This window comes from Pituophis catenifer, unplaced genomic scaffold, assembly GCF_029215685.1.
Source record: "Pituophis catenifer annectens isolate HBS135680 unplaced genomic scaffold, rPitCat1.0.hap2 SCAF_1, whole genome shotgun sequence".
NCBI lineage: Eukaryota > Metazoa > Chordata > Lepidosauria > Squamata > Colubridae > Pituophis > Pituophis catenifer.
In genome coordinates this window covers 178697692-178718670 of record NW_027256881.1, presented here as the reverse complement: position 1 = coordinate 178718670, position 20979 = coordinate 178697692, and the positions used below count along the sequence as shown (strand labels likewise).

General features: G+C 42.9%; 1 pseudogene; it reads left to right on the top strand.

Annotated features, from left to right (window-relative positions):
* The first annotated feature begins 16385 nt into the window (after window positions 1–16385).
* On the top strand, window positions 16386–17033 carry LOC139327099 (ras-related protein Rab-2A pseudogene; annotated as a pseudogene).
* Window positions 17034–20979: the final 3946 nt, after the last annotated feature.

Below are 20979 nucleotides of genomic sequence, written 5' to 3'. Positions count from 1 at the left end.
CATTAAGGCAGGTCCTTCCTTTCTCTGATCATTAAGCCACTGTGGGGTTCTCCCTCTCTTATCTGATTGTTTCCTAAACAGCATCTCTTCTCTTCATTTGCCAAGATCATCCACACATTCCATTTCAGATTAGAGTTTAAAGTGTTGTGTACCATGCTAAATAAAACATATGTAAACCACAATTAAACAGATGTGGCTTGGCTATGTGAGCTGAGGCTCTTTGCTGAGGAGTGATGGAATTTATCACTTGTGTTTGCATGACATTGTACCATAAATTAGCCACTTGTATTTTATCCTAGCATGTTATGCAAACCCAGCTCTTGGATTTAGAATATGGTTCTGGGTATTGTGCAAATTAAATAGTTGGGTTAATTCTGCATACCACAGTCCAGTTAATTATAAATAGAAATGGCATGTGTTTATAGCCACTGGGGCTTGAGACGGAAGATGTGTAAATGTAATGTCAAAGCAGCCTCTAGAACATCACCCTGGGCACAGACTGAAATCTGCAGAACACTGAAGTATATAATTGAAGGTCATGCTTGAAACTGTTAGCTGTTGTGATTATTACCGTCACTTAACATTTACAAACCTCCAGTCCATGCTAGCAGCAATAAATTTCAGAGTCTTCATTATTATACATTTCATCATTTGTTATTATACACACAGATGCCTCTCTCTTTCAAAATTAATTTTTATTTTAAAAAACTTTTTTATAAAGTAAAAAACAGTAATATGTTTAAAGAAAAGAAAAGTGAGGTAAAAAAAAGAAAATCCCGAAACAACAAAAAGGAGCTTTGTTAAGGAGAAGTTTGGTTCACATAACACTAAAAAATAAGATGTTTGTTCGTTGTGAAGCCACCTATAATAGTTTAGCATTACATGTGAACTAGGCTATGGGCTAGAGTTGTCGTCTTTTTAGTGCTAAAAGCAATGAAGTATTTTCTGCTCCCCCCAGAGAATAAAATCCTCAAAACCATAGAAGCAATTGAAGCAACAAAGTTATAAAAATTCATTGCAAGAATTTGGTTTTCAAAAATTCTTTGTCAGGCCGAGAACATATATATTGGTGCCTAGGTTTATGGACAGCTGAGATCTTAGATGCAGAATATGGTTAATTTCTAAAAGCTTTGACGAGACAAAGCACGTAAGCAAATGAACAAACAAACAACTGCATATTCCCTATCTCTAAATAGATGCTTTCCGGATATTGAAGCCAATATTTTCAGTCCAATGAAGTACACAGAAAACTTGGCCAGTGGAGAACTGTGGAAAAAATCACTTGTTGACTTTTTATATTAGCAAAGCCATAAAAGGCTGGGGAAAGAGGGTTGTAGATGAATGCATGTGTGCACATGCAGGGAGGCCAAGGAAAGAGGGCACAGGGTACAAGTGAAACTGGAGAAAAGGGACATGGTGTGTGTGTGAGAGAGAGTAAGAGTGCAGGGAAGCCAGGAAAAGAGATTGTGGGGTATATGTGCACCTGTGCAAGTGCCGGGAAGCTGGGGAATGAGGACACATGGTCTATGTGAGTGAAGGGAGAAGAAGGGTATAGTGCATGGGAGCAGAGAAAGGCTGGGTGGGAGGAGACTTAATTTTTTACAATTTTTTAATGGTATTATTTTAGGTCTAAAGTAGCTTTTACTTCAAAATGTGCCTAAGAGGTCAGGCTCTCTGGCATAATGTTGATAAGATTTAGTCTATATTTTCCTATAACCTTCTACCTATGTTCTGAATAGATAACTAAGCTTACATTTGGGGTTTTTTTTTTAATGATACAACTTGACTCAGCCTTCCATCCTTTCTAAGGTAGGTAAATTGAGGACCCAGTTGTGGGGGCAATAAGCTGACTTTGTATAAATATACAAAAGGATGAAGGCTATTGCTGAGCACATTGTAAGCCGCCCTGAGTCTTCGGAGAAGGGCGGCATATAAATCAAATTAAAAAAAAAAAACTTGTAAGGTTTTATACAGTCTGTAAGACATTGCAGTTGTTTGTGCCCCAGTATGTGTCTTTTAAGAGTTACAGTTCTACAATCATTCATAACTAAAACATCAGTCCATTCACATTTTATACCCTCCAATTTAATCAGTCTAATAAAAAGTTCTGAAGAATCTTCTTCATCCAGTGCACATAATGTTTTAGTCTCCACATTTTCTGCATTCTTTCCCAACAGCTGGGCATGTCTCTTGAAGGTGAGAAACTCTGCATCTTCTCACTACATACTTTGTGCCTTCAATATTACAACTGATGGCTGGGATTTAGGTTTTGTAGATGCTTTCTCTTTACTCCACAAAAAATCCATTTCCTTATCAGTACTCCCAAGCTGTTTTAATTAAGTTACAGCAACTCCTCAGCTCTACAAACATCAACAGCATATTCCTGTGTTAAGTGATTTATCCTTAACAATTTCACTCTTACTCTTCCAAATCTTACTCCACATCCTACACAGTTCTTAATTAAGGAGTCACCTAATTGTTCAAATTCACAAGACTGTGCTAAAAGGTTTAACTCTGTTACATAGGCATTCATGTCTTCACCTTCACTTTGTTTCCTTCTAAAAACCTTATGCCTCTCATATATAGTGTTCTTTCTTCATGCACTGTAAATTTCACAATTCTTAAACAAGGCCTGCAGCTTCTGCTTATCAGACTCCTCTTCAAATTGGAATATATTAAACACTGCTCCCCTGTAAAATGCAGGATTGTGATTTCTCAGTTTTTTTATCAGCCCCTCTCTCCATGGAATATAAGTGTAAATTTGTCTCCACTTTCCCCAGTTTTCCAGTAAGTTGCCACAAAATTTAATTTGTTTGGAAGCTGCAGGTGGTCCATTACCACACTGGCACCACCCAAAACTTCTCAATTGACTTCTGAATCCATGTTTGGTAACACCACATAGAAAGACAAACCCAATGTGCCAAAAAGCTTTACTTGTAGTCTGCAGGTCACATCAGTAGTAGAGAGCTACTTGTACAACTGGATTTGTTATCTTCTTATTATAATCTAGTCAGAATCAATACAATGCTTTACAACTCATAACAATTGGATGTATTCAAGTGGATATTAGGTAGTCACCTAATAGAGATGCTTTAATTTGGATTCCTGAACTGAGCAGGGGATTGAATTATGGCCTCTTTCAGCTCTATCTTCAGTAAATTCATTTTATCAAGCAAGATGCTTTGATGTTAGTTCTTGGCAGTTTTTCAAATAAATATCATTGAAGGTAAATGTACTGATGTCTTCAGCTGCCAATTTAAAGAATATTAGCTAGGAATAAATGGACGTCCTATAGAAGATGTGCATTTTGATTAATGATTTTGGAATAAAATATTAAAAATCATGCCCTGAATGGAAGACCTTCCTCAGAGTTGGGCCAATCCTTAAACAAACCAGTTTGCAGTAGTCCATAAGACTTCACACAAACAAAACAAAACAAAAAAGATGAAATGTTTTATGATGGAATGTACTGATCAGGTGGATTCCAGGAGGAAGGGCAGAATTCCAGCTCAGATATAATACATGAGAAGAAGAGGGTGAAGATAGCCCCTCCCTAATAGTTTCCATAGTATCTTGTAGATGCCAATAGTAGTCTGGCAAGATTTTGTCTATAGGTGTGAAACAATAAATAACTTAACTAAGCTTGAGAGAGTTACCATGTGTTATTCTTGGGTCTAATATCAATGGTGAAATTCTGCCGGATCTATCCAGATCACGTGATCCGGTAGCGCCGGCAGCGGGAGGCTCCGCCCGCCCACCCAGACATCATCATATCCCGTTTTTTACCATCTAAGCATGTGCAGAAGATTCTGCACATGCATGGAGTGTTACAGGTTTCCAAGGATCTAACCCAATGATTCCAACACGAGGTAAGCTTGATTCAAAGTACCTTTATTTATATCATGTTTACTATTACAGGTAATCGTCTGGAACTAACCTGGGACCCCTGGACAACACCTTTTATACCTGGGAGGCGGGGCTAAGGTAAGGAGGGATTAAGGGAAAGGTCTGGTGGGTAGATGTTAACCCTTGCCATGCCATGGTCAAAGCGTGTTAGGCATTTATACCTAACAAATCCCCCTCTAAATGTCTAACATGCTGATGTTTGTGTGTAGGTAGTAGATGTAAGCCTAATTTTGTGGTGAGGTAGGCATGCTGCTTGTTCTGCAGTGGTTTAGTCAGTATGTCTGCAATCTGCTCAACAGTCTCACAATGTACGGCCTTGATGAATCCAATGCTTGATAACTGCCTAATGTGTTTAAGCTTGATGTCAATATGCCTTGACCTTTGCCCTACTGCGTCTGTCATGGAGATGTCTATGGCTGCTTTGTTATCTTCGTGTATGATGATTGGGTAGACTGGCTCAGTCCATATGTTGGAAAACAGGTCATCGAACCATGTTAAGTTGTTTGCTGCCTTAGACAGGCAGATGTATTCTGCTTCTGCTGTGGAGGTGGCTACCAGGTTTTGTTTTCCGATGTACCACTGCACTGGGCAGTCGTTGATGAAGAACACGTAGCCGGATGTGCTTTTTCTGCTCTTCGTGTCCCCGGCCCAGTCGGCATCCGCATAGCAGGTCAAGATGGGTTCTTTGGAGTTAGATGGTTCTAAGTGTAGGCAAGCATCTACACTATATTTCAGGTACCTGAGAATTCTCTTTGCTCCTTCCCAGTGGTAAGTTGTTGGTTCACTGACGTGCCTAGACAGGAGGTTGACTGCCAGTATGATGTCTGGTCTGGTCCAGTTGGCTATGTATAGCAGGGATCCGATGACAGACCTATACAGCGTGTTGTCTTTGAAGGGTTCGCTTTGTTCATACATGTGTTTCAGGAAGTTGGCCTCCATGGGTGTCTCGCAGGGTTTGGCTTCCTCCATATTACATTTATGTAAGAGTTCCAGTATCTTTTCTCTCTGAGAGAGCCTGAACCCGTTCTGTGTTTTGGTTATCTGTACCCCTAGGTACTTATTTACTTTCCCCAATGTCTTGAGTGTGAAGTGCCTGCCTAGCCTTTCTGCAAATGTATCGCATTTCTGTTTGTGAGGGCCAAAATACAAGATATCGTCCACATAAACCAATATGTACTCTATTGATGTGCCCTCTTTCTTGAGGAAGAAGCAAAGATCAGCATAGGTGGATGTGAAGCCCATGTCCTTGAGGATCGCTGCCAAGCAATCATACCACCTTTTTCTGGACTGTTTCAAACCGTACAAGCTTTTGTTTAACAACCAAGTGTCCCCTTGTGTTGTGTTCCTCCCAGGGGGTGCTTTGACAAAGATTTTCTTGTCTAGTTCTGCATGCAGGTAAGCGGTTTGCACGTCGAATTGATACACTTCGAGTCCTAGGAGAGACCCTACTCTCAGACCTGACTGTGGGTGAGTACGTGTCTGTATAGTCCTCGGGGTATCTCTGGGTGAACCCTTGTGCTACCAGTCTAGCTTTGTATAATGCCTGGTTGTTCTCGAGCTCTTTGATTTTGAAGACCCACTTTGTTCCAATGGGTGTCTTGTCAGTAGGTGCCTTAGAAGGGGTATATACGTTTAATTCCTTCAGGCTAGCCATCTCTTTGTCTATTGCTTGCTCCCACCTATCCCTTTACTCCGGTGGCAGCCTGAGCACCATTTCATATGAGTTGGGCGTTATTTTGCTAGTGTGTATGGATAGGATGTAATCTTCGAGTCTTTTAGGTGTTTTGTTTCTGTTAGATCTGATGGGCCTGTTGGGTGGTGTCTCCGTGTCATGCATGTACCTGGCTTCTTTCTTAGTGAGAGTGTCTATCTTTATTGTATGGTGGCCTTCCTTCCATTCCTTGGTAGTTATTTCATGGTGCCTAGGTTTGCACTTTTCGTGTTTATGTGTGTCTGTTTTGTCCTGCCTGTCCTCACCTCTCACCCTGTTTGTATCTTCCTGCCTGTGTAGTATTTCGTTGAGGTGTATTTTGGACCAGTTCATATTTTCGTGAAATACCGCTGTTCTAGATATAATGAACCTGTTGTCTTTATCAATAAACCTATACCCTTTAGTTCCGGTTTCATGACCCATGAATCTTAATCTTCTCGAGACCTTATCTCCCTTGCACCTAAGTTGTTTTGGGATGTGTACATCTGCAGTGACCCCAAAAATGTGTAAATGTCCTATTTGGGGCTTTCTGCTGTACATTATTTCATATGGGGTCTTGTTTACTACACTGGACCAAAGCCTGTTTAAGGTATAGTTGGAGTATGTGAGTGCCTCAGCCCAGAAGAATTGTCCTAGTCCTGGGTCTTCTAGCACGCACCTGGTCATGGTCTGCAATACACCGTTTTTTTGTTCTACCACCCCGTTCTGGAATGCGGAAAATGGTGATGATTTAAAATGCAGTATCCCGCGCTCCTTCAGCCAATTCGAGAATTCTTTGGATAGAAACTCGGACCCTCTGTCTGTCATTATTTGTTTTATTTTTGTGTTATGTTGTGTTTCCACCCTTTTGTAAAACTCCCTAAATTTCTGGAACGCTTCGTTCTTATGGCTGAGTGTGTACACGAATCCATAGTGGACTACTGAAGTCATCCACTATGGTTAAAAAATATCTCTTCTTGTATTTTATAGATGGTTTCATGGGGCCCACTAGGTCCATGTGTACCAAATGAAATGTGGATTTTGTGGTGCGTGTGACTCTCTTGGGTTTGGGCTTGTTCTTGATCTTTGAACATTTACATACAGAGCACTCTAGATAGATTTTACAGCTCTTTATTTTCAAACCGTTTGAACACTCAAGCATTTTTTGGATAACTGGAAAGCTGGCATGACCCAGCTTCCGGTGCAGTAAGTGGGCACAATCATCATGCATGGGCTTGCCAATGCATAGTTTCCCTTTGTGTGTTGCCTCATGTGTTTGTTTGTTCTCTGTACTGTCCTCTGCCTCATCCCCCTCTATTTCCTCGTTGTCATCTATTTCATTTTCAATGCCATCTGTGTGTACGTTTTGGCATGATGGTGTTCCCTTTTCGGGTTGGAGGTATGTTAGCCCTCCTTCGATAATTATCTTACCTATGTCCTTATTGCGTGGTATTCCGGGTACGAGTAATACCCCCTCTAGTTTCCCTATTCCGTTTATGTATGTGTTGCCCTTGCCCGTTACTAGGACCCTGTCTTGGTTTGCTACCTTTACGTAGTAATTCTCTTTTGTGAATGCTGTGAGTATTTCCCTATTGTTAGTCATGTGATTGGTAGCCCCTGAGTCTATGAGCCATGCATCTCTCATTTGGGTGTGTGTGGTTTCCTGATCTCCGAGTCCATACATAGACCCTGTCTGGCTTTCCCTGGAGCTATCTCTCTGCCCTCTCCTGTCCCTTGGGTTGGGGGAGTCTCTACGTCTATACCTGTTGTCTGATGGGTGTCTGTCAGGGAAGCCTGACCTCCGGCCTTGCCTTTCCCTATCCTTGGTGTTCCTGGGGCAGTCTCTCTTATAGTGGTTCCTGGAACCACAAGTGTAGCACTCTGGAGTGTTGTGTTACCTGACCTGAAAGTCGACCCTTTTGGTTGTCCTGCCTTCCCTACGGCTTGCGTAGCGATCTCTCCTTAAACTGTCCTCCGCTATCAATTTGTTCGTGAGTGTCTCCAATGTGAGGTGCTCTAGACTGAGGCTATCCAGTTGTGTTACGAACCCATCCCAACTAGAGTTAAGTGAGTTAATTATAATACTTTTCAGGATCTCCTCTGATATTGCCTCCCCTCTCTATATCAACTCTAATCTAGTGGCGTTTAGGCTCAGGATGGGTTCCCCCATTGGTGTGCCAGCCTTGTGTCTAGCAGAGTAAAATTCCCTAGAGATTTTGGTGGTTGTGGCTACACTCTTGCTGTAAAATAGGTTGTATATTTTTTGTAATATTTCTGGTACTGTTAGGTGGTGGCTAAGGCTAGGGTAGATGCTAGGAGAAATACTTGCAATAAGTATATAGAAAGCCCTATGATGTAGGCAGTCCACCTTAAAGGTCCAGGGTTTTCTAGGGGGGGTCACTGATTAAAAATAACATATCCTCCCTTAAGAAAATAATTTGAAGTTGCTGATTCCAATCAAAGAGGTTTGTCCCATCTGGTTTAAGTTTCTGGAAATCAGCAGGCAATGTCACAGCACTATGTGTGGAGTTACTCACATTCTGTCGCTGTCCATGGTTCTTTATGTGAGGGAACTCACAATATGGCACAGGGACGCTTGGTATAGCTCTGTACAGACTTGTATCTATGTTTCTCTCTTTTCTTATTGTAGGCGGCTCCTGCGCATGCTCGGGGATCATTCTTGTCCGGCAGTCATTGTAGAAGGTGCTCGTGTTCACGGCTCCTGGTAGAAGACCCAAACTGCAGGATGGCTCCATGGCTCGGCCCTGGGTGGTCTTGGCCGGTTGTAGTCCTGCCGGAAGTCCCGTTGGGTCATTGGATCATCCATCGGATGCCTCGGGGTGGTCGTCGGCCTCGCGAAGCTCAATCGGACGTCTGGACAGCTCAGCGCTGAAGGCGTGGATCGGGTCCGGATTGAAGCTCTCGCCGGCTGGTGGTCCCGGGTGACTCGGAGCAGGTCGTTGGATCGGTTGGTGCTGGTCGATTTCCCTGGGTTCGGAGGAGTGCCCCGGGCATAGCGAGTAGGGGTCCCGGTGGGCGGCGGATGTTGTGCCCAGTTTGCGAAGGGGCGTGGTCCGGGTAGGTCTCCTCTGAGGCCCTTAGGTTGCGGGTTGCTCTTTCTGGGCCCACGGGTGTCCTTTGGTGCGGGCCCTGTAACTTGATTTTGTCGCCGAAGGCCGTGGTTAGTACCCGCATGGCCTTGTCTATCTCTAGCTCGGTAGGCAAGCTAGCCGGTTCCTCTCCCAACCTGTTTTGACTGTTTGTGGGGTTCTCTTTGGCGGCTTGAGGGTAGGCCTCGATTCCTGCCAGAAAATTCAAATCTCAAGCCCCCATTGGCTGTTGGTTGGCCATCTTGGGTGACGTCATTTTCCAAGATGGCCGCCATGGGGAAAATGCCTTTTTGGCCCCTGTTTCTTCGGCAGAAAAATGTTCTGGGGGTGTTTTGCCTACCGTGTCCTCTTCTCCGTGGTTGGGTTCGGTTTCTTCCTCCCTCGTCGCTGCTCCGCATCCTCGATCAGGGCCCGGAGTTTCACGATGAGTTTCAGGTTGTTCGGTGCTGCCTCGATGAGGTCTAGCAACTTGGATTTTAAATCGCTTTCCTCTTTTTCGTCAATTGCAGCCTCGTCGTCTCCCTCGTGTCTTGCTGGGGTGCTGGGAGTGGAGCTCTGCTTGTTCTCGTCTGCCATCTCCTTTTGCAAGGCCTCTGCAGTGGATGCTTGTGCTGCCATGCTCTTCAGGTATGCTCGGGTGTTCGGTCTCCTCTCCTTCTCAGTCAGTTTGGAGGTCCCTTGCATACCTTCTTTCGATTGGGTTATAAACCATCCTCTGCTACCATATTGTTACAGGTTTCCAAGGATCTTACCCAATGATTCCAACCCAAGGTAAGCTTGATTCAAAGTACCTTTATTTATATCATGTTTACTATTACAGGTAATCATCTGGAATGAACCTGGGACCTCTGGACAACATCTTTTATACCTGGGAGGCGCGGCTAAGGTAAGGAGGGATTAAGGGAAGGATCTGGTGTGTAGATGTTAACCCTTGCCATGCCATGGTCAAAGCGTGTTAGGCATTTATACCTAACATGGAGGAAGCACATGTGAGTGTAGTGAGTGCCCACGAGTGCTCACCTTTGCGAGCTGGTAGGGAAAGGTAAGTGAATTTCCCCCCTGTCTAACATGTTTGCTACTCAAAATGTGAGTTTTTATTAGCTCTCTAGAACAAGGACTGTCGTGGTGATCCCACCATAACAATGATTTTTAACATTCATACTACTATATACTCACAAGTAAATATAGTAATTATATAGATATATAGAATTAATTTGATGTATTGAAAATTCCAAGTCCAATCTCAGAACTCTCCACTTAAGAGAAGCTGGTTGTATATGATGAAAAAGTTAAACCTAGGTTAAATGACTGGCTTTTTCCAATCTGATGCCATCCAACATGTTGGACTGCCACTTGCATATTGGCTAGGAAATATCAAGGTTATAGTCCAACATATATGGAGGACACCAGTTAAGGAGATTCATATTTTTTAAATTTCCTTTATGATGAAAATTTGTCTCCCCAACAATAGCCATCATCAGATTCTAACAACCTTCCTAAATGGAAGAAAGTTGTAGATTAATTGCCCTTTGTCTCAGAATTTGAGCAGCGGACCATTGCTTGGGTAAACCTTCCTTGGATCTATTATGACAGTAGCTGTCAGCCAGCAAAAGATGTATCAGCTAAGAAATGTGGGACAATTGTGTTTCTCTAAAAATAGAGATAAGACTATGTAGTTCAAAGTTGTTTAAAAACAACAACAGCAATATATAGGCAAATGTAAGGTGACAACTTTTTTTGAAAGTGCCCATAACTTCATTCTGGCATTATCTAGTCTGGAGTACTCACCATGAGAATGCTCTGGTAAACCTCCACTTTATCATTTGTCTATTTTTTTTTTCTAGGACTTGCCCTGCATTTTTTTACTCCCTCTGGCTAGGATTTGGAAATATTTGGAAAAAAATGTAGGATTTTGATATGCCCTAGCTCATGGAAGAAATAACCACTCTTTCAGGAACAGCTGCAGCCCCCGAGGCTCTTATGAGATGCCGAGACAGAGGCAACCCATCCATGTGGCCCAGTAACAGGCAGCCCCCAAAGGCCCACAGAAGAAGCCTGCCTTTCAGAAGAAGCCTGCTTTCCCTCACCCTCCTTCACTTCCTCTCACTCATTACTGGAGAGTACACCTTGTTTTCAGTTTCAGGGAAGATTTCTTCTCCAGAGCCAAACACTCTCTGGTTCTGTTGGATCTATCTTTTCAGCATTAAGAAACAGAATGTCTGTTGCAGTGATGGGAAAGAAGACCAATAAATAATAGTGCCCATCCTTCTAACTATATTTTCTAAAAGCAGGTTCAAACATAATGACCCTAAGCATTACCCACACAAACTCAAATATCAAATACTGGGAGATTCCCTGCAATATGTGCACACTCAGCACACATCTGAAGGAGAAAAGCCTATGTAGAAAAGAATTTCCATGAAATCAGTAGCCATGCTCTTGCTCCCATGAAGCCGACATGAAGCTCCCATGAAGCCGACATGAAGCCGACATGAAGCTCCCATGAAGCCGACATGGCTTCATGACTCTTCAGACATGACTCTTCAGACATCATTGAAGCACTTCTGGAAGAGAGTTATCCAGAACTCTCATGGTGAACACTCCAGATTTATAAATTGAACACAAATTCCCCTTTTCTTTTTATAAGATCTACTGAAGCTTGATAAAGATCCTCTTGAAAATATAAGCTATTGGACAATTTATTTATGCAACATAACTGGTAAAATATTGTCTGCATTTCTGACACAGAGGTTGCAGAATATATCACCATTAATCCTGATCAGTCTGTTACCGAGGTGAGGACCCAGATTGTGGGGGCAATAAGCTGAGTTTGTATAAAATATACAAAAGTATGAAGGCTATTGCTTAATGCATTGTAAGCCGCCCTGAGTCTCCGGAGAAGGGTGGCATATAAATCAAATCAAAAAAAAAAATGCTACTGGTTTGCTCCAGTTTGGGCGAATCGGCAGTGATAAAAACTACCGGTTCGGGTGAACCAGTAGTAAAAAAATGTTTTAAAAAAGTTTTTTAAAAAAGTTCCGATGATTGTGCGGCACAGCTGATTGTCGCACGATCGTCGGAACCTTTTTTTTTACTTTTTTAAAGCATTTTTTTACTACCGGTTCGGGCGAATAGGTAGCAAAAAAGTGCTTTTAAAAAGTAAAAAAAAAATGCCATACCCACCCAGTCACATGACCCCCCCCCCCACCAAGCCACACCCACAGAACCAGTGGCAACAAATTTTACATTTCACCACTGGTCTGTTACCATGAAATGATCGTAAGCTTCAGTTAATACCGGTATCAGCTGTCTGATTGATACATTAGATGTACAACCAAAGAAACTGATTATGCAGGAGTGGTTTTATTGAATGCAAAAAAACAACAACAACCTTTGATAAGAGTGTAGATTCAGACACTTCCAGTGAGCACTGGTGAAAGGTAAATGGATGTCCCTGAACAATAAGGAAAACATTATGGCTGGATGCTGCTATAGAACCAAGCCATGGAAATCCCTTTGAAGAAACAGAGTTCACCAGACGGCCCATATGCACTCTGAACAGCTGCTGTTCATGAGAAGGCAGCAGAAACTAATGTTTCTTCAGTCACTTGTGTGTTGTGCAGCTGTGAGTTGAGGGATTTCATCAGGCTCACAAGTGTAATGTAGCCACTAAGGACTTTAAGTCCACAGCAAAAAGATTTTTAACTACAAATGTAAAGACTCAGAAAAAAAATCTTTTTGGAGTAAATAGCAATTGGGTGATTAAAGTGTTGATTTTGAAAAGTTATAAATGGATTAAGGGTCCATAGAGATGTGAAATAATATTTTAAAATTAATTATATGAATCTTTCCCATAGGAAACTGCTGAGGTTATTTTTAACTCTAAAAATAGATAAGATGGGACTTTGAAGTTTGCACACTAGAGGAATCCAGAAGAAACTAAAGATTACATTTAAAGGAGAAATACCTAAATTACTTAACAAGAATGGAACAATTTTAATACCAAATGTATTTAAGGATATTTGGGGGAAATGTCTCAGAAATTAAATTTGAAAATATTTGCTATTATAAACTAACTGTAAATGAAGTTGTGAAAGATGAAAGAGTTCTGTTAGATAAAACTGGTTTAAATGTGAATTTGGAAATATCAGTTTACAAGAATGATGCGGAAAAAAATGAAATACTGTCTATAGAAATAAAACTGGACGAGTCTTCAGTTTTGTTTTGGAATTCAAGTGATTTTTCCTCCCCAAAAACCCCGTAGGGCAGTGGTCCCCAACCTTGGTGGCCTGGCTGGGGGGAGGAGAGGGGAAACCAGGCCATTCGAGCAGCAGGCCTGCACACACACATGCACATGCAGCTCAACTCGTGCACGCGGCAGGCCAGTGTGAACGTGCATGCACATGCAGTTCGTCTGCAAGTTGAGCTGTGGGCACAGCTGCACGCACATGTGCGTGCCGGCCCACCACTCATGTGGCCCAGTTCCAAATAAGCCATGGCCCAGTAGTGGGCCGCAGCTCGGTGGTTGGGGACCCCTGCCTTATGGGAAATTATGATTTGGTTCCTTTTATACCTTGGCAAGAGCTTGGCTCTTGTGGTTTAGTTCTTTTCCCAGCATTGAAAATACCAGCCTATAAGATTTTGGGGTAGAAATTTAAAACTGATCCATATTCATATGAAAAACTGACACTTTTGCATTTTTCTTGACAAAAGTTCTAATATGTCACCATAAGATAACCATTTGTGTTTACTTATTTCTTTTCTAAAGTATTCCTCTTGTGTTGAGAGCCACAGTGATATTTTTGAACACAATCTGATTTTATATCAATTTCATATTCTCACGTTACCTAACAAAATGGTTTTTTAAACCTACATTAACCTTAAGTTTATCACACCACAAATATCCTTGGTACCAAATCTAAGGATGTGTTCTTTTAGCTTCAAAATCTTTTCTTTGTCAGCAACCACCACTCTTTCAACCAAACTAAACAATTAGCTGCAGAATATAATTTTAAATCCTTCTCTTTCTTTCTTTTACATTTTGTAGTACCTTATATTTCATCTGTGGGGTTTCCCCCCCCTGTCATATATGTTTACATGTATCTCCATTTAGATATATCTTCTTGACAAAATCAAGAGATGATCTGGTGTCAGAAGGATATACTTGCCAATGGTTTTCTTATGTATAATTACTATAGAGATTTAAAGTAGATAAAACAAATTTGGTTTTAAGCATTGTAAGGCTGAAATTGAAATAGAACTGTGTGTGTACAACTGATGAGCATTGCTAAAATGTATAAACTTTTAGCTGGTATAGGAATGTGATCAATAAAATAAATAAACAAATAATAAGCAAATAAATAAATAATAAACCAAGTATAATCAGCAAGAGGGGACATTTTACCATGTTTGGTGGATGTGCATATGTTCAGAAGATTTTTAAAGATTAATATACAGTTGAAACATTCTTTTGGGACTGATGGACAAACAATTGGGGGGAAAAGTCATGGAACTATTTTTATACATGATAACTGCAGTGAGATTATTGCATCTATGAATGTGGAAAGATTGAACGCTACCCAAAATGGAAGAATGGATGGTGAATATGATGAAACTTGCTAAGATAGCTAAATTGATAGCTTTGGTCAGAGACAAGACATTATCTAAGTTTAATGTTGACTGAAAACCCCTTACAGACTTTTTGTGTGAAACAGAAAAAACAGAAGTATAATATATAGTTTTGATAGTTAGAAAAAAATAGATTCGGGGGGGGGGGGGGAATGCCAAATTATGACCATAGAGTAAGAGGTTAACTTTCATTTATAACTGCTGTAAAGAAAATAAGAAGTTGCTTCTTTCTTTCTTCTTTATATTTTCTTTTTTTGTACTTTTGTATTTATTTTTCTTTTTTTTCCTCTCTTTTTTCTCTATTCTAAATATTAGCTTTTGTTAGTTTTTAATTTGTCTTTAAAAATTTTAATGACACTGTACACTTTGGGGTAAATCAGAGATTGTTGGATTCATGTTAAATCATAGTTTCTTTAACCAAGTTTTGTGAAGCCAAATCCAAATAAATCAAATTAGCTATAGTAAATAGGATGACCATTCACAGGTATGATAATGAACCCATAGGAAAAAAATCACACTTAACCAGATGGTTACAGCTAATCCACAGCTTTCATTTTGTAAAATATCAAATAATCAGACTATCAACGTGACATGTTACATGGGGGGGGGGAATGTGAGATTGTAGTGGAATTGCCACCTCTGAGTATATGATTATAAAATTATGCATTACAGAAAATGGCATAAAATAAAGCTATCCATTACATGACCTACACTATATTGCAATAATATGAGAAAATGCATCAGCTTGTGAAAGTCTAACTTTTAAAAAGAAAAAAGAAATATGAAAATATGAAAATCACTATAATTGAGCCCCTAAAGTAGATATTTTGCTTCAATCCAAATGGAGGCTTATTATCTCAGTACAGGATACCAGAGGATAATTTTTCACTTAGAATTAATTTTACATGCGCCTTATAAAATCTCAAACAGTCTAACATTCTGCAACCTATGATGTCACAAACTTGGATGTTGCAGTTTTTTGAATACTAGAAAAGCAGATGAATTTCTACAGGCCTATCCATACACATTTTACTAAGAGGAATAGGGTCGTATTTCACATAAAGGCAGTATCCTTTGCCAAAAAATGCTTGAAATGCTCTAAAACCAATTAAAAGCAATAATGTGGCAAAACAACAAATCCTAAAATTGAATAGAGGCTTGGTTCCTCTACAACATAATAAAACAAGAACCATATCTCTGATTCTTCTTATCTAGACTTTTAGTTATTTAAGTGCATTTAAGTGAGTTCAGATGATAAATCAGGAAATCAACAGGATTCTAAATTTTGATTTTTGCAGAAATCGGATTGGTTTCTGCATAGAGTGACAAGGAATGTGATCTTTTCTATATTTACCTAATGTGCTCCAGTCTTGACTTTCTAAGCCACCAGGATTATATTGGCAACCTTATATCTGGACTCCTCTGGGTGGAACTGTGCTTAGAGCTGGTTCACAAGCTATAATACAGAATGTAGCATAAATGTGCCTTGAACTACACTGTGTCCATGCTGAAAGATCTAAACTCATGGCCTGTTTGCTTCTAAAGTAGAGTTACAGTGCTACCACTCCTGTAAAAACCCCTTAAGAAGCTTTGTCATTCAATTTACCTCAGAAACTCTCATCTACATCAGTGACTCAGTTCACTATGACTTTCAGAAAAGTTATGCATTTGCTGCTTGTAGCAATCTACAGTATAGATAGATGTTCTCTGTTTTGGTGCCTGGGAAATAAACTCTTCTTCCACAATAAGCAAGATTCCATCACTGAAATGAGTCACTGAAATACAAAGAAAATTTGTATTTCCTTTAAAAATAAAAACCATTAATCTCAGTATCTTCTACCCTTCAGATCCTTCTGTGCTGCCTTATAGTGGCAAAGGGGGGTTCCTAGGAGGGATGAATGAAGAATGTCATGAGTGTATGCCCAGAGATATATTTCCATCAAGGAAGTATAGTATTAGGCAACAGCAATATAAAAAGATGCTGGAGTGGAGAGCGTCCGAGTGGGAATGAGAGCGGCGGTTGGGGTCGGGCTTCCGGGGTCTTCGGCGCCATGTCCTATGCCTACCTTCTCAAATATGTTATCATCGGGGACACCGGTGTCGGGAAATCATGCCTCTTGCTACACTTCACAGATAAACAGTTTATGGCTGTTCATGATTTGACAATCGGTGTGGAGTTCGGGGCATGGATGATTACCATTGAAAACAAAAAGATCAAACTGCAGATTTGGGATACAGCTGGCCAGGAATCCTTCTGTTCGATCACCCGCTCGTATTACCGAGGAACAGCCGGGGCGCTCTTGGTCTATGACATCACCAGGCGGGAAACTTTCAACCATTTGTACGTCTGGTTAGAAGACGCTCGGCAGCATTCCAGTCCTCACATGGTCATCATGCTGATTGGCAATAAAAGTGACATGGAACACCGGCGGGTTGTGCAGAAAGAAGAAGGGGAGGCTTTCACCTGGGAACATGGCATGGTTTTTATGGAAACATCTGCAAAGACATCAGCCAATGTGCAAGAGGCCTTTCTCAACACAGCTAAAGCTATCTACAGAAAGATCCAGCCGGGTGAACTTGACATTTCCAATGAGGGAAATGGGATCAGGATTAGCTCTAAACAACCAGCAGTTATTCTGGGTGGATCACCCCTCCGCCCGGGACCACAAAACTCTGGGGATCGATCGGGCTGTTGCTAAGTTTGCTTGAAATCTTGACTGGCCCATTGAGGCTGGGAACAAACAGAGGATGGTGCCTTTTATTTCTTATCCAAACAGTATTGGGGGAGGCGGGGAGGCAAGGATTTTCCAGTCGAGTTGTCCTTTCCCCTTTTTATATGAATTTTTGGCTAACCTGAATCAAATCTGTGGCTGGGGGCTAGACCGTCCCTTTCCAAAATTTCCCCATCAGGGCGGATCGGTCTTTCTTCTAGAAGAAAAGGTATTTTATTTCCCTCCTCCAATCTGGCTTTCTGTCAGCAGTGACTTTTCTCCCCACCGTTGAAAACTTCCCTACCTTGGACTCGTTTAATTTGGAGGGGATCTTCCAGGTCGCCATGCCCGATTTTAATATTCAGCTCTGATGTACGCTTTCTCTGCTTCCTATTAAACATTTTCCACTTTTCCTTTAAAAAAAAAAAAGATGCTAGAGTGGATTGTTGCTCAGGACATAAAGACAAGGAAGAAATGACACTGTTTTTGGGAAGGATATAGAAAGAACAGTACTTGGCCATAATGCAATTGATAACTGAATAATCTTAATTAGATGTTGCGATCAACCCTTTAATATGATGATCATTCATGTTTATGCTCTAACCAATGATGCAGAAGAAGAGAAGGTTGGTAAGTCTTTTTAAAATCAATTTCAATTTGAAATTGTCAGAACATGCAAACAAAGGGCCTGCTTGTGACTGGCAATTGGAATGCCAAAGTTGGAAACATTAAAGAAAAAATAGTTGGATTGTATAACTTAGCAAACCTAAATGAAGCAGGAGATCACCCTATCAATTTCTATCACTAGAATGATTTATTCATAGCCAATGATTTTGGTTGCTGTCTTCAAAATAATGCCTCTATACATGGACATCACCAAATGGCATGCCTAGAGATAAAATATACTGTATTATTGGTAGAAGGGGTGGAGGCAGGGCCGGATTTTCCTATAGGCTAACTAGGCTTCAGCCTAGGGCCTCAAGATCAAGAGGGGCCTACACAGTGGTGGGATTCTGGGGGTTCTAGGGGGTTCGGCCGAACCCTTTGTTAAATTGCTGGCTCGCCCACCCCTCGCCTCCCACCCGCACGGCGCCAGCCTACCATAGCCAGGGGTAGGCAATTGTGGCTCTTTTACAACCTGTGGACTTCAACTTCCAGAATTCCTGATGCAGCTTGGCTGTCTCAGGAATTCTGGGAGTTGAAGGCCACAGGTTGTAAAAGAGCCACAATTGCCCACCCCTTCCCTAGCCTGAGTTCCGCTGCCTGGGATCCACGTGGGCTGCCACGTGGTTTCCCATTGGCTCTGGACGCAAGAGGGCAGGATGGAGAAAGCAGCTTCCACGCCTTCACTCACCCTCTGCTCTGTTGGATCGCCGGCCGTTCGCTTACCCCGCCCACTCCCCATCTATTGCTGCCTCCGATGGCTAGAGGAAAAAAAACCTTCAAATTCTTGCCGCGGGGCTTCAAAGGGCCGCCCTAGAGCCAGTGGTGCAGCCGAACCCTTTGTTAAATTGCTGGCTTGCCCCGCCCCTCCGCACCACTATTTATTGCCAATAAATAGTGGTGGGCGAGGGGCGGGGGAGCCAGCAATTTAACAAAGGGTTCTGTTATGTAAATAGGTTTGTTTGGCGGGAAGTTCGAATTAACTGACCCTCAGCTGATTGGCTGACCACCACAGCTGCAAGGTATATAAAGGGAGCTGGCTCCCTGGGTCAGTTGCTGGAGTCTCACCATATAATAAAGAGCTGTTGTCACTAACTACTCTGGCTTGCTGCATCCTCATTCACCCAACATAACATTGGCGACGAAGGTGGGATCTTGAGGCCAGAAGCAGAGGAGAGCTGAAGCCACACTCAAAAAGAGCTGAAGCCACGTTCGGAGAAGGGGACCGGAGACCGCATCCGAATCCAGCCAGGCGAGCGAGCGGAGCACAGGAGAATCCCAAAACGATGTCTGCCTACACCCCGCCAGCGCCTTTCGACCCCAAGGAAGAGAAGTGGGGATCCTACATGTCTCGGTTCGAGTGCTTCATGGTGGCAAACGACATGCAAGGGCTACCGGACGTTCGGAAGAAAGCCCTGTTCCTGAGTCACTGTGGGCCAAGGGTTTTCGACACAGCCGAAGCATTGTCGGAGCCGAATTCGGTCCACAACATTTCCTGGTCAACGCTACAGACCCTGCTGAAAGACCACCATGCACCAACGCCATCGAAGTACGTCCAGTGCTACGATTTCCGGCAATGGCTCCAGCAGGAGGGCGAATCGATCAGCGAGTACGTCGCTGCCCTGCGTAAGGCCGCAACCCATTGTGAGTACCGAGACCTGGATGAGATGCTCCTAGAGCAACTAATTTGCGGAGTGAGAGATAGCCGGCTCCAGAGAAGACTGCTTGCGAGGTCAAACCTGACCCTACACATCACGCTAGATGAGGCCAGGGCGCAAGAATCGTCAGTAAAGGCTGCAGAGAAACTAAAGAGCTCCCACCTAACCAGAACAACGCAGAAAATGGCACCGGTGCACCGAGAGGCCATAAGCACCGCGAGCGAGGGGGAGTCTGAAGAAGAGGTCTACCGCACCGAGCAGTCCTGCACAGCCCGCAGGGAGCCCAGAGACGGATGCGCCAGCTGCGGAGGGTCCCACTCACGACAAAACTGTAAGTTCAGGGACGCCGTTTGCCGTTCCTGTGAGAAGAGGGGCCACATCGCTCGGGTCTGCAGATCCAAGACACACCAGAGCTACAAACCACGTGGCCAACCCTTCCAATCCGAGCCGGCGTCACACCGAAGGCCCAACAGAGATGGCGGAAACCGGAAGGGCGCGAAATTTGAAGACGCTGGGGCCTACACCATACGCATCGCACAGACCTGCACCTCGCCCGGAGAAAAGACCTACACCACAGTCGAGATCGAGGCACGGGAGTGCCAGATGGAGATCGACACGGGATCGCCGATATCCATCATGTCTTGGGAGAACCTAAAGAAAGTCATCCCCAGCGCACGCAAGCGACAGCTCCAGCCACAGCAATGCAGATTGAAGGACTACCAGGGGAACCGCATACCCGTCGAAGGAAGAGGCGAGTTCCAAGTACAGTACGGGGAGTTTACCGAGAAACTGCCCCTCACCATCGTCAGCGACAACCTCCCAAGCCTCCTGGGCATGGACTGGTTTAGAGGCATGGGATTCACCGGAGTAAGGTACGTTCGAAGCACCCTGAAGGAGGACCTGATGCAAGAGTTCCAGGACGTGTTCGACGAAAGGCTTGGCAAGTATGTGGGGACCCCAATTTTGTTTAATCTCAACCCCAATATTGCACCCATACGTTTAAAGCCTAGGCGGGTACCGTTCGCCCTGAAGCCCAAAATTGACATTGAACTGGACAAATTAATCAAACAAGGGGTGCTCGTTCCAGTCGACCACGCCAAATGGGAGACCCCAATTGTGACACCGGTAAAGCCGGACGGATCAGTGCGCATATGCGCTGATTATAAATGCACAATTAATAAGGCCCTGCAGCAGAGCGTCTATCCAGTGCCCATCGTTCACCATTTGTTGCATTCCCTGGGCCCCGGCAAGATCTTCGCAAAACTCGATCTTGCACAGGCGTACCAGCAGCTGCCGGTAGATGGCGCTACCGCAGAGGCACAGACTATCGTAACCCACAGAGGGGCCTTCAAGTGCACCCGCTTGCAATTCAGAGTAAGCGTAGCCCCCAGACTTTTCCAAAGTACCATGGAGCGGCTACTACAGGGAATCCCCGGGGTGGTGCCCTATTTTGATGACGTGCTCATTACCGCCAACAATGAGCAACAACTAAGATAAAGGCTGAGGGAAGTCCTAAGGAAATTCAGGGATGCAGGACTCAGAGTGAAACGAAATAAATGCATGATCGCAGTCCCCTCAGTCGAATTTCTAGGATACAGGGTAGATGGCACCGG